This window comes from Lolium perenne, chromosome 3 (genome assembly GCF_019359855.2).
Source record: "Lolium perenne isolate Kyuss_39 chromosome 3, Kyuss_2.0, whole genome shotgun sequence".
Taxonomy (NCBI): domain Eukaryota; kingdom Viridiplantae; phylum Streptophyta; class Magnoliopsida; order Poales; family Poaceae; genus Lolium; species Lolium perenne.
Window position 1 is genome coordinate 225,929,155 of NC_067246.2, and position 13,803 is coordinate 225,942,957.

Consider the following 13,803-nt stretch of genomic DNA (forward strand, 5'->3'; position numbering starts at 1 on the left):
GCGGCAACGCCAGCAAGGGGTGTGGAACCCTCGATGAGTTGTAGATGTCGCCTCGCGACCGCCCATCTCTGCGCCTCACGTACCAGTATGGTTATTCTCACGGGACGGCCCAGTAAACAGATTGGAGTTTGAAGGGTATAAAACTGATGGTTTTTTACCTAATATGACGGAAAGTATGTGATATTGGATCACTAGGCAGAAGTGGAGTCTAAATTGAGATCGAGCTACATGATTTTGTATATGATATTTTATCGGTTACCAAAATTTGTATACATATTATACACACAAATCAATAAGCTTAAGTCAGTTGACTTGGTCTTATACTCAAAAGCTTTTGCCCTTTAGGTTGTTTTGAATGTGTCGATGAATTAGTGCATAACTCGTTATTGCTCAGCTCCAATAGTGTGTTTCCGGTCCTAGTTTTAATTCTCGGCTATTCCTGAAATCTCGTCAGTAACCGGTTTTCTCGTTAACCTTATAAGTAAATATCGAACGATACTTCATAAACTTTTTATTATTTACTCCAATTTGAAGAATTTTAATGAATTCTGGAGATATTTAAAAAAAATGAATAATCTCGAACAATATTTCCGTTAACTGGCAATACCGGTGCCCACCAGTATTTTTTCTGAAATAAAAGAAAAAAAGACTTGGTCTAGCAGGTCTGATACAAATTTTAAAATATCAAGACTATAACTTTTCTATTTACACAAGACCAAATATTTCTCTAGTATGCTTTTTTTATATAAATTTATACTAGCTTCATAGTGGTTTATCTGGGTAATATGCACTTTGAGCAAAAAAAAAAGAAGTTTAACCATTACTTCCTCCAATTTTAGAAATAAGCCATATAGTTTTTGGCACAAAAATTAAATAACACACAAAAACTACACCATGTTTGAGCGGGATTATCCATGAACAATTAACGTGTGCCAATAGAAATTTTTGCATAAGATAAGAAAATGTAATCAAATCCCTAAAAATATTCTTAATTCATACAAGTGACACACCACAGTACACCTTATATCTGGATTTTTCCTAAAAAAAACATATAGCTTATCTTTTATCTCTAAATAGAAAACCCCCACTACAAGATTTCTCTCAACATGCAGCTATGCCACCTCATCATCCTTCCAAGTCATCTCTTTAAGCCACATCACCCATTGGTTCGGTTCAGTTTCCTTTAGTAAAAAAAAAAAGTTCTGCGAGTGCTACTCTAACAGTCGTCTGCTTGCCTCCCTGAAGAAGTACATGCATCAAGCAATTAATTCGGGATGAAGATGAGACGTGATGTAGGTCTCCTCCTCTCCCCTTCCCTCTTCGTGGATCCATCTTGGCTCACCATAAATTCTCTCACCCCTTCAGCTCTTGCTCGATCTCTTCGTAATTTGTTAAATCGTAACTGAAGTTTGTATGTGCTCTCTCTTTTTCTTTATGTTGGTTCACTAATCGAGTATGTGCTCAGGCCCTCTTTTTTTCTTTATGTTGGTTCACTAATCCAGTATTTTTTCTATTCCATTCAGATCTCACCTCTCCTGCCTCTTGATTCCATCTCCTAACCCCCACGGCGCCAGGAACTCTCCACCACGTCAACTTCAATTTCTTTGATGCTGCTCGAGCTCCTGTTTGGTATTATCCTATCATTGGCGTTCTTCATCAGCTGCCCTCTGGTGGATCAAGTGGAGAAGTATATGTCGATGGTTCTTTCATGCACTAAAGGTGTTCGGTTGGTTGTATCTGCTCTGCAAAATCCCAATGATTGCGGCCACACGACGAGATGTTATTGTTGATGATAGATAAGTGAGCATCCCCCTGCCTGCATATGTTTCTATTGGTGTGCCATCATCCAGATCTACTATTGCAAGTGATTCTTTGATAAGATTTGTAATGAGAGTTTATTTCTCACTTCTCAGTCGATTGCAAATATTTTCCACTCCTGTACATTTTCTCCAAGAGATTTTTTCCATTAGCTGGAGCTGTTCTCCCTGTATGATTTTTGGAGTGACTGCTGAATTTGATGGTTTTCCAAACTGAGGTATCGGATGTATAACATATATGGAATATATTTTACCCGGAGATTTTTTCATTATTTGGAGTTGTTCACCCTCTATGATTTTGGAAAGAGTGTCCCGTTTTTATTGGAATTTGGGGTTTGTAGACTGATATAAAATCCGATGTATTTCATACCAGGTATTAAGCTTCCTTGCAGATTGAAATATGTTGTGTGCCAACCGTTTACCTGATTGCCCAAGAGTTACCTAATTAGGTGTTTTCTGAAAACTCACTGTGACTTGCAACAAGATGGTGTATTTTAAATTTGCAGCGGATTGTGTCCAGACTATACTCGTGCCTACAGATTGACTACCCAATAACCACCAAACTTTGATGTGTGCGATTGATGGTATATATTTTCACACTGCTTGGTATATCAGAACTATTGTGTCCTTCAACAGTTCATGACAAAATAACTTGGTGTCATGGATACTGCATTTTTTTTTTTTTGCATGGATGGATACTGCATTGGTGAGGTGTTGCTTCTGCACTTTTTTGGATCCATGAATGCTAATGATGATCATTTTTCCTTCATATTATTTCTTCATCGTTTTAGTTAGCATTTCTTACAAGAACAATAAGTGCAGCTTCTATCAAGGTCATGTTGCTATCATATACACTTAGTCAGCTTATAAATTAATTGTTCATTCTCTAGAATTATATGATAAGCAAACTAATGATTTAGCTCCAATAAAAATAATAATTTGAAATATTTACCATGGCATTTCCTAGATGAGACTGTGAAAGCATTATACCTTGCTATTTCAGAATTTTATACTATGCCCAGTCCTATATGATATGATTTGATGATACCACGTACCATGCCGATTGCATTTGGACTGAAAACAAAGAACTAGGCAACTGACATCTATCTAATTGTGTACCAAAGTTCAGCAACTACAGACGAATTACAAACTTAGAGAAAATCGTTGAATGCTCCAAACAGAAACCAAAAGATGGAATCCTTTACGACCAACAACAAATCTCATATTGGAAGCATATTTTCGGATAGAGTAGTACAATTGACATGTTAGGCAGGAACGTATGACTGCATCTCTCTAGCTAGCCCAATTTCAGTCTAATAACTGCAGTCAAATCCATCTGTTCCAAAGGCTGCTCCATATCTTACTGAGGCTACCAAGTAACATGCCTCTGTCAATGTCTAACTGACTAAGAAAGTTATTGGAGGTTGTACAACTAAAACTCACATTGAAGGAATCCAAGTTACTTGGGACCTTTTAGCTTGAATAGGAATACTACAATCATACCTTGGATGATGGTGTAAGTTGCACCAGTAGAACGTCTAATAGCGAAGACGCTAATTTTTTCGTAGATAATATTAATAGATTGCTGCATATAGATCTAACATTTCTCGCAGCAACGCGCGGGGTATCATCTAGTATCTAGAAACGATTATGTCTAGAAACGAAGAGAGTTTTTTTTATGGCTAGATCAAGTAGTATTTGACGTTAAGGTGAACAAAACAGCCAATTGACACAAGCCTGAATCGTCCCTGACAAATTTTAATTCCACGATGGGATTGCAGCTAATCGCAGCGGCTGGCTAAAGCTGTAGATCACACACGGGCCCGGTCACTTGCAAATGTTGAACCAAGGGTGCGCAAAGCTGCTGCCTGCAACTGCAAAGCAAAGCATGGGCTGAATCATGTCCCCGTACGAGGTTTCGAATCATCGGTCGTTAAAACGGCAAGGCTGCATGCAGCGTGCCGCCTTTGCTGGTCAACCACGCTTCACGCGCAGCAGCGGAAGGAATGTTTTGCCGCCGACACACGTCTCTCATTGTCTTCACTCCGCGGCGGGTTGTTCATTGTCTCAGCACGCGGTCGTACGCGCGTGGGCATCCATCTTGCTCGTGCTTGGAAATGGTATGGTCCATCGACCGAGCGATTGCCGGACGTACCGAAGTAGAGTTAGGGCATCTCAGCGGCGCGACACAACGGACGCTGAGCGACCTTTTTGTCCGCCATGATCGGAAATGCGTCTGGGACCTGTTCCAGCGGGGCGACGCAAAGTGATCGGGCCGTCCGCGGAGACGCAAACCCGACGCAGGCTGGGTTTGCGTCTCCGCGGACGCTCAGCAGTCGCGGAATCTGTCCGCGTTGGGTACATCCGGGCCCGGTCGGCAGTGACTAGGTAAGCAAAAAATCTTTTCATTACTATTGATTGGCCAAAAGGACCATCTTTACAGAGATGGTTAGTCGAGTTAACCTAAAACTACAACGGCCGTACCTACTCGCCGTCGCGCGGCCTACACCGGTCTCGGTTACTCGCAGTCGCGCGCCCTACTACTGGCCGCCGGAAGGGCCGGCGGCGTTGTCGAAGCGGGAGCGCTTCGCGCACTCCGCGCGCCGCGCACGCCGGATCGGACATCTCGTCTGCCACTGCGGCGTTCGAGGGCCTCGGCCAGGGAGCCGTCCCACGTGGCCGTCGCCTGGGCAATGGCCACCTTGGTAGCCGCCGCCTCCGCCCGGGCCTCCTCCTCCTCCGCCGCCGCTGGACCGCCGACTCCGCCGCCGGGCCTCCTCCTCCTCCGCCGCCGCCTGGACCGCCGCCGCCACCGCGTCCTCGTTCGCCTGGACCGGCGCCTGGATCGCCGCCATGTCGGTGACGAAGCGGGCCCTGTCCCTAGCCGCCGCCACCGCTTCGTCCCTGGCGGCGATGGCGGCCTCTAGCTCGCGGTTTTCCTGCTCGACCCGCGCGGGAGAAGGGCCCCTACGCTGGAGCGACTCCAGGTCGGAGCACATTAACCCCGAGCCATGGCCATCGCATAGTTGTGGGCTTCCTCCTCCGCCACCCAAGCCTGACGGGGACTCGAAGGACGCGAGCAGAATCCGCTGGTCGCCAGCGCAGTCGAAGCGCATGGGCATGGGGACTGTAATATCCCAGGTATTGGGGTTACAAAAATAGAGGAAACAGATGTGTGCATTGCATTCATGCATAGAAAATCTGGGGAATTTTCGCGCTTTAAAGTAAACGATCACATGATGGCGAAGTTTCACTTGACCTTGGTGGAATTGAAGTAGCTCATCAAGTCAAGCGCTATAAACCTCAATGTGACTTTGTTAAAACCTTGTTCTGGGTAAAGATGATTTGATCTAAGGGGTTAGATCAAATGGAACTAATAACCAACACAACAACACTTTACTCAATGATCAAATGCTTGATCTTATAAAAGATCATAATATGGTAATCATTGTCATAACACAAGAACATCCATTTAATTGGAAATCAAGTAACAACAATTGGAGAAACTATTCTTCACTCATCTTCTCCATGCCTTAAAACTATCCATGATCCTACCATACACCTCATGGTATTGATTCCACTTAAAACATGGAATCATGACAAGGAGATCAACTTTAGAAATATATATATTCTTCTCTATTCCAAATAGTTTTACATCAAACCTAAAGAGGTGAGAGTCCTATTTTATTTAGGGAAGCAATGACAAACCTTGAGGCAAACCTTGGATATAAACATCCATATGATCACAACATTATCTTCAAGAGGAACCCTAGAGTATTATTCAAGCCTTCCCATATGAGAGAGACCATTTATTCTAAACCTAGCCTTACCTAGTAATGAACAAAGGACAACCTTTGAACTAAAGTATTAGGTTGTAAACCATTTCCCTTGAAGTGGTGAGATAACCTAATATCACATGGAATAATACCATATCCATGAATTGATAAAGTAAGGAGGAGATTAACTCAATCAAGATAGCCAAGTGGAGTTTTAGACTTAATACCTATTGAGATATTGTGAGTACACCATAAACCCTAGAATAACTATTCATGTATGAGAGAACTCAAGCTATGGTGTATTTCTCAAGATAGTTGAGTCAATACTTAAATTTGTGAGAAGGACCCATTCCATATATCCAGATGATTATGTCATCATACCTTGGAGGGAACTCTAACATAATATCTCTGGCATTCTCCTGGGGTATAAATTATTGGGGCAACCATAACCATGTCCATTCAAGAAATTATAAAATAAGTACTATACCCTAGTTGATCAAGACAATGCTTGATCATGGAACTGAGAAACCTAATTAATGAGAGATACCTTAGGAAGCCAAACCTTGATCATTATTAATTAAGTGATGATCATAAACCCTAAGAACTTGAGGTATGGAGAATAAACCCTAATAGGATAAGTAGATCTCATTCACCACATGAAATCATAGGGAGGTAACTAGTAGGCAACCCTAGGCTTATATTCCAACCCTAACTTGTGATTCAATTGGTGATCATAAGTAGAATTCTACCATATCTACATTCCACATATTCTTCATTTAAGAAACATAAGAAAACCTTAGAGTAAAACTCTATACTTTATATGGTGAGAAACCATATATCCATATGACCAAAGTTAACTATAAAAAGAACTATAACCAATGCAGCTACTTAAATGATAAATTGAGGTTAACAATAGAAGCCAATTGGTAGAAGATAAAACTAATTCTCAATATCATAGTAACTAGAGGAGAACATAAAATGTTAAGTAAACAACCACCTTATCATGGTTAGGGAAGATTAAACCCTAGCACATGCATTATGGTGTCACCTCAATTCTACAACTTGTAATCATGTCTCACACCTAGAATGTGTATCACTATGGTGATCATAATATAAACCTAGACCCTAATTGAGATCCAAACCAATTGCCATTAGGTGAATATGATGAGAACCCTAGAATTATTCACTAATTAAAGTTTATGCTTAATTATGGAACTTAAGTAAAATCTAGTGCTAAACCATTTGATTAAACCCATGATGGTGATCAATCACTTATCTTTATAACCAAGACCAAACCATGATGAGAGTAGTACCTACTCTTGGTATTTCAAGGTGTTACTAAACTATAATAAAAGTACTACACTTGGAAGGAGTTCTAGTAGAAGTTTCCACTCATTAGCACATAGTTATGCACATAAGATAATAGGCAAGTGACAACATTCTCAAATTGGAGATCAAGTCCTTAGGAATATCCAGGTATAGGAAATCATGCCACTAGATCATCTCCTTAACTTATAAAATATAGGGCACATGAAATCACACCTTTGAAATCCTATTTCAAAAATAAGAAGCCAAGCCTTAAGATCATAATCCATTAACAAATCCTTGCTAGATAAAGCAAAGGCAATTTATCACCTATTATTATCAAGTGCTATAGTACTATAAAAATATTTAGAATTTTAAAAGAAAGAGAATGGAAGATTATAATTATTAACATACATAATTGAAATATTGTGCACGTTGAACCTATCATTATATTAAACATCAAAATAGTATGCCTTAAGTAGAATTTTGCTTGAAAGGTAATTGCCAAGTTAAAAGTAATTACAAATTTCTGCAAACAGAATTGAATTCAAAACTGAATTCAAAATAGAAATTCAAAACAGAAAATAAAACAGAAAAAAGAAAAGAAGGGAAAAACATTACCTGGCTCACCTGGCCGTGCAGCCCATGGTGCAGCCCAGCCACGGCCCAGCAACACAACCCACCAGCAGCCCACTTACCAGCCCAACTTATCTCTTCGTTGAAAAATCAACGAGAGGAAGTCGTCCTCATCCTCTCGACGCGCATGGACGCCAGCACGAAGGCGTGCTCCTCTTCGTCGCCCGCTGGCGCCCTCTCCTTCCTCGACGACGTGACGAGGCACCCTCCGACGCCGTATAAAAGCCCCGGGATGAGCCTAGCCTCGGTTTTCTTCCTCCTCTGCTAAATTTTCCCCAATCCGAAACCCTACCTGAGCTGGACGTCGACCGTCGCCGTCGATTGGGGAAGCCCCAGGCCTCGCCATGACCACCGTTAGAACCGCCATGCTCGACTTGCTCCTCCTGCAAAAGGAATCGAGCAGGGGCAGCCCGTAGCGCCGTCGCCAAGCTCAGCTCTCCGGCGGCCGGCGCCATGAAATCCGGCGAGCCAGACCTCCATCGACCACGCCGTCAAGCGCTACGTACTCCTGGTGAGCTATTGAATTCCGTGGTGTACTTGGTTCGCTCGATTACGCCCCGTAACATGCGTAGCATCGTTGCTCCGTGATATCTGCCGCTCGGCCTCGCCGACGTGCGAGCTCCGGTGACCATTAGATAGCGGCGCCGCCACCATCGGGTTCGCCTCGGCGTCCCCTTTCCAACGAACCCGCACACGCCCCCGCGGGAACGCTCTAGCTCCGGCGAGTACCGTCCCTGGCCGCCGGTGAGGCACAGGGTTGCCACCTCGGCGCCATGTGGCCTCCAGCGTGGGCATGGACCCACCAGCCAGTGGCTGTGGGTAGCCCTGGCCGGGTACACTTAGTCATTTTTCAGTTTTAATTCAAATTCATTAAGTTACCGAAACTTTGCCAATTTATCAAAAATGCATTACAACTCAGAAAAATATAAATGAGTTATCAAAATTCTTAGAAAATAAAAATCTATCCAATAAAAATATAATATGGAATTTTTATTTTTAATAAAAATTCAATTATTTAATACTTGTTATTTAAGCTTTATTTATTAATTCCAAATTCAATTAAAATTCAAATATTGGAAGAACTTTTTAAAATTAAATAAAAACCATTAAATAAATAAAGAAAACAATAAAACTAATTTTATTTAATTGTTGATTTGTTAAATCCTTATTAGAAGGATTTAAACCCTGATTAATAAATACCTTAATTATTAATTCATTGAAAATAATAAAATGCCAAATCCAATATTAATTTTATTTCAAAGTTATTAATAACTTCAACCTTAAAGTGAAGTTATTAATTCAAGAACTTTAGGGTATTTAGAAAACCCTAATTTCATAAGTAATAGAACCAGGAACTCATCATTTCATGTGACCCCTAAAACCCTAAATTAATTAGGAACCCTAGTTCTATTATTACATGTGAACCCTAATTTTCTTCTAACCTAAACCCAGGGTTAGGACAGGTGATTTGGGTACCTTAATTCAAATCATAGAGCCACCCTTAGCAACTAAAAGACATACCTATGTCTACATAAAATGTAGAACCCTATCACTAGCAATTTAGTATTCCATGTATGCATATCACTAAACCTAGTTGATCGAGTAGGGTTAACCAAGTGTAAACCCTAGATCCTAGTACCAAAACAATCATCCTTGTTTATCCCTATTTAGCATCACACCATTGTGATGAACCCTCATAGTAACCATGATTGATGATTACCTTACATACCCTACTCCACTAAAACCTACTAGTGTTGGATACATATCAACCATTCTATTTAGGAGTCAATCATTCCTTACTTAGTGGACCAAATAACAAACCCTAGACAATCTCAATCCTAATTGATATGCTTCTTATTATTTAAGAAGTATTTTCTTCAAAAGTTATTCTTTTGAAGTAAATAAAGAATCATCATCAAACCTGCCTAATAGAACCTGTAGACAATAGCCATCTATCACCAGCAAAGTAGCATCAACCTTGATAGCACCCATGTATAATTAATTGCTTAGGATGCCTAGGCATAACTCCACCTGGTATTGATGAATCCAACCTTGTTTGGATCCATCTAATATTTACTCCAGCAACTACCTGAAACCATAGTCAACCATAGAAACCCAATCTAATTATCATACTTGTTCTTTATCAAAGAACATGTTCTTCAAAAGTTATTCTTTTGAAGTATATGATAATTAATCATTAACCATGCCATATAGTGCTAAAACCAACCACTATTCATTACATGTTAAGATTAGACCAAATGTTATTGTTATGTGCTATTATTGTTATTATTATTTATTACAGCACCTATTTATGATAACAAGCAACCAATTCTTAATAAGAACCTTGTTTGTGAATCTTTGAATCACTCTAAAAGTGTAACACACCCTAAAACAAATCATTTCAACTCACTAATCCTAAATCATCGGGGTTAGATCACGCTTAGAGCGATTGCATCTCATACTTATGCATTATTGCATCCTTGCCAATCTTTTAAACATCGTCCTTACTGGACGATGATGCTATTTCAGAATTTGGAGTTATTGCGTATCGAAGACCTTGTCTGCATAATCTTGCAGTCAAGAAAGGCAAGTTCATCACTTGCTCATGTCATTTGAGTATTCCTATCAAATTACTTGCAAAGTACTATGGTTATCACTATTGCATAAAAACCAAAACCACTACTTTCATAACTATGAATATGACTATGTGGTGGGCAATGGAACCATGGATTGTGTTGATATGGTGGAGGTTCCATTGCAAGGGTTTATATCCATCTAGGATTAAACAACAAATGTCGCCAGTGATTCTTGTGCCGTAATACCCGTGTTAACCATAAGATCTGGAATGGGACGGACTAGTCAATCGTATTTCCACCTCTTGTACATCAACGGATGCGCTTACCGTAGCAGTTGTATCTGGCGGAACAACCGGAGGGTGGGGATCCCACTCTAATTCCCCACGGTAAAGCATTGCTTGCCGTAGCAGCGATTGTGTCTTGCGGAACAACCGGAGGGTGGGGATCCCACTCTAATTCCCCACGGTAATGCGGTCTATGATGGGTTGCAGCTACCGGCGTAGGAGTGTATGGTAGAGCCCAGCACTGTCGTCGTGGTCGGGGTCCACCTTGAAATCTACAGGAATAATGGGACCGGCGTGGACCCAGGGTCGGGGCATGCAACAAAGGGTGGGTGTGCGAGGTAGCGGAGGAATATGATTGGCTATGACCTTACTCCTGACCTCACATCAAAGGAAGTGTGGACGAGCCTGCAGCTCGGTTGGCAACAAGGTTAAGATCTCTTATGGGTAAAGCAACACCCCTCTGCAGAGTGTAAAGAACCGTGACCTGTCACTCCCTGTTCCGGGATATGGAACTGCGAACGCGGCCGGAAAGGAGCTCCATGAAGTTCTAGTAAACCGGTGAAGGCTGACGGACATAGTTCTTCTGAATAAACGCAACCTTTTGAAGAAATGGTTATGAAAACTTGCATTGGTATTAGACTTTCTGGTCTAATGCTGTAGCTAGTGCATTAAACACCTCTTTCCTATAATGAACTTGTTGAGTACGCTCGTACTCATCCCACTCTTAAATCCCCTGCTTAGATATGGAGGCATCGAAGGAGGATCTACAGTGCAACTTGAAGACCAAGGAGTCAACAACTACTTCAAGAGACAGGACCCGGTCAGAGGAGTCAGATACCCATCCAACAAGGAGAAACCCTAGTTTAACCATAGAAGGGAACTAGCTTCCTAAACCTAGCTCCTATTTAGCTAGAATCTATTCATAGCCTCTGTAGCTAGTTATATACTCTACAAATAGAGTCCGTGATAAGACTAGACTACGAGTCGTTCTTCTGGAGTTTATTTGCAGATTTACCTCATTGTAAAGTAGGAGGCTGTGCTGATCTTATGTAACAGAGTCTGTATGTAATTCTATAGACATGCCTTGGACCCGCATATGTTTCTGTTGTACCACTCTGAGCGATATAATACTAGTGGAACGGTGTTTCATTGGTGTTATATCAGACTTGCATACTACACCATGCAGTGGTATGCCGGGTCACCACAGTTGGTATCAGAGCAAATGCTTTGACCTTAGGATTAAAACCCTTTAAAAAAGAGACCTATAGGATTGGTAGTGTCTATAGGAAGTTGTCTTAGTTAAACCGAATGCTTGTTATGACTTGAGATGGATATTCACCTGAGAATAATCCTGACACACTTAAGTCAACATTTCTTACCTATCTTTCCTAAGTGAAGTTAGTTAGTTAATCCTAAACATGTAGCCCATCAATAAGTCCTTAAAACAATAGATGAGTAGATCACAGTTGGTATACAATACATGGTAGTCCAAAGAGAGGATACAACCATAAGGAAGATATCCTATTGGAAGATGTGTACCAACACATGTTATGATTATATAAAATTATCCAGACCTGTAATAGGAGTAATATCAAGTGATGAAGATAATTAAGATATCCTAATAGAAAATGTAGACCAAGTTAAGTAATGAGTAAGTAAATTATCTAGACATGTGAAACAATTGATAGTAAGTGATAACTATGAATCATATGAGGTAGTATAGACCATGATGAGTCAATCATGGGAGGTAAGGGAGAGATATAGGAATAATTTATGCATACTTACAGGATAGAGTTGTTAATCATATATGATTCACTTGAGAATCATTATGTGATGGACTAGAACCTCATAATTAATTAAGAGGAGTACAATAAGAAGCCAAGTGCAAAACAATAGTGCAAGAATTGTGTTCCAAAAATATGGGAAGTGTGCCAAGCACAGCATGACCATAGTCTTAGGATAGAAACACTTGGAAATATAGGAGCTATGCTCTAATAGTTAGGAGTTTAGAGTAGCTATATTAGAATCTAGAGATATCATGTGAGATAGTTCTCAATAAAATGAAAGTTAAGTAGTACTTCCAAAGAAAATTAGGTTAACCTTAACTATCCTAGACCACTTTGTTTCAAGTTTATCTCATTGCAAATGTGCAATTAAGGTAAATGTTAAGACAAATAGTAGAATTCCATACATTCGTGCTAAGTATCACGATATAAACCTATATTATGTGGTGTTATATATTACACATCTCAGTCTGATGTTTAGAGATGTCTTACTCAAATATTATATTCAGGCTTATAATGGTGTGTATTATATGCACAAAGCTGAATCTTCTTGGATTTTATTGGATTTTCATTGCTTGACTAGATCCATACATGAAGTTTGACTTTGGTATGCAAATGCATGTTGCAATATCAAGTTCCTACTTGATGTTAAAGATCTAGAGGGTAATTGTATTCGTGTGAGGAAGTGACGAATTCTGGAGATTCTGAAGACAAGATGAAGGTTCACCAGATAAAGGAAACAAAGTTGTGGGAAGCAACCACAATATTCAGAGGGAAGTACCAATCAAAACTCATGCTTCACCTCAACAGAGGAGTACTTTAGTACATAAGAAGCATGAAGGTGAGAAATCTGGTGATTATGGTGAAGCTCAAGCAGAACCATAGTCATCATAGAAGAGGGGATGCATGTGAAATCACTTAGGATACTATATTCATAGTGTCAGCTAGTGGTTTTTCTGTAAAATAAACCCTGAATGAAGGAAGGTGATATATGAAACCATAGCAGATATAAGAACACCATAGTTGATATCAGAAGACCACAATTGGTATAGGATCAATACTGCGAGATGAAGTAGAAGATGTCTCGTCCAGTTGATAAGAACCTATAATAGAATCCATTTTTAGATAACGAATAGCCACAATTGGTATCAAGTAGTCCGTAATTGGATTATCTGTACCAAGAAGTTGTGAACAAATAAAATTTTATCAGCCAAATAGTTATGACCTATAATCATTTAGTCGAAGGATTAACATTGGATGTCCACAAATGAGTGGATACACCACAAACATTCTTCGTGAGACCTTAGAAGAATACAAACCATAAGCTAGAACCTAGACCAATATTCTAATCATAAGTCCAATGGTTGGAAGAAAAGGAGTTAAAGACCATAAGAAAACTCTAAGGGGTAGAGTAAACATTGAGTTGGAAGTACAAAAATTCAGTATTTTGAGTAAGATAGATGATGAAGGTCTGAACTGAGAGGAAGTTCGATCTTACTTTTGTAAGATTAACAAACACTACTTTCAGAAAGATATCAGACTAGAAGCCGAGGTGCATACCTCGAGGAAGTAAGAAGTGGACTAAAACTTGAGAAAGTAAGTAAAATTTACTCAGAAGTACAGAA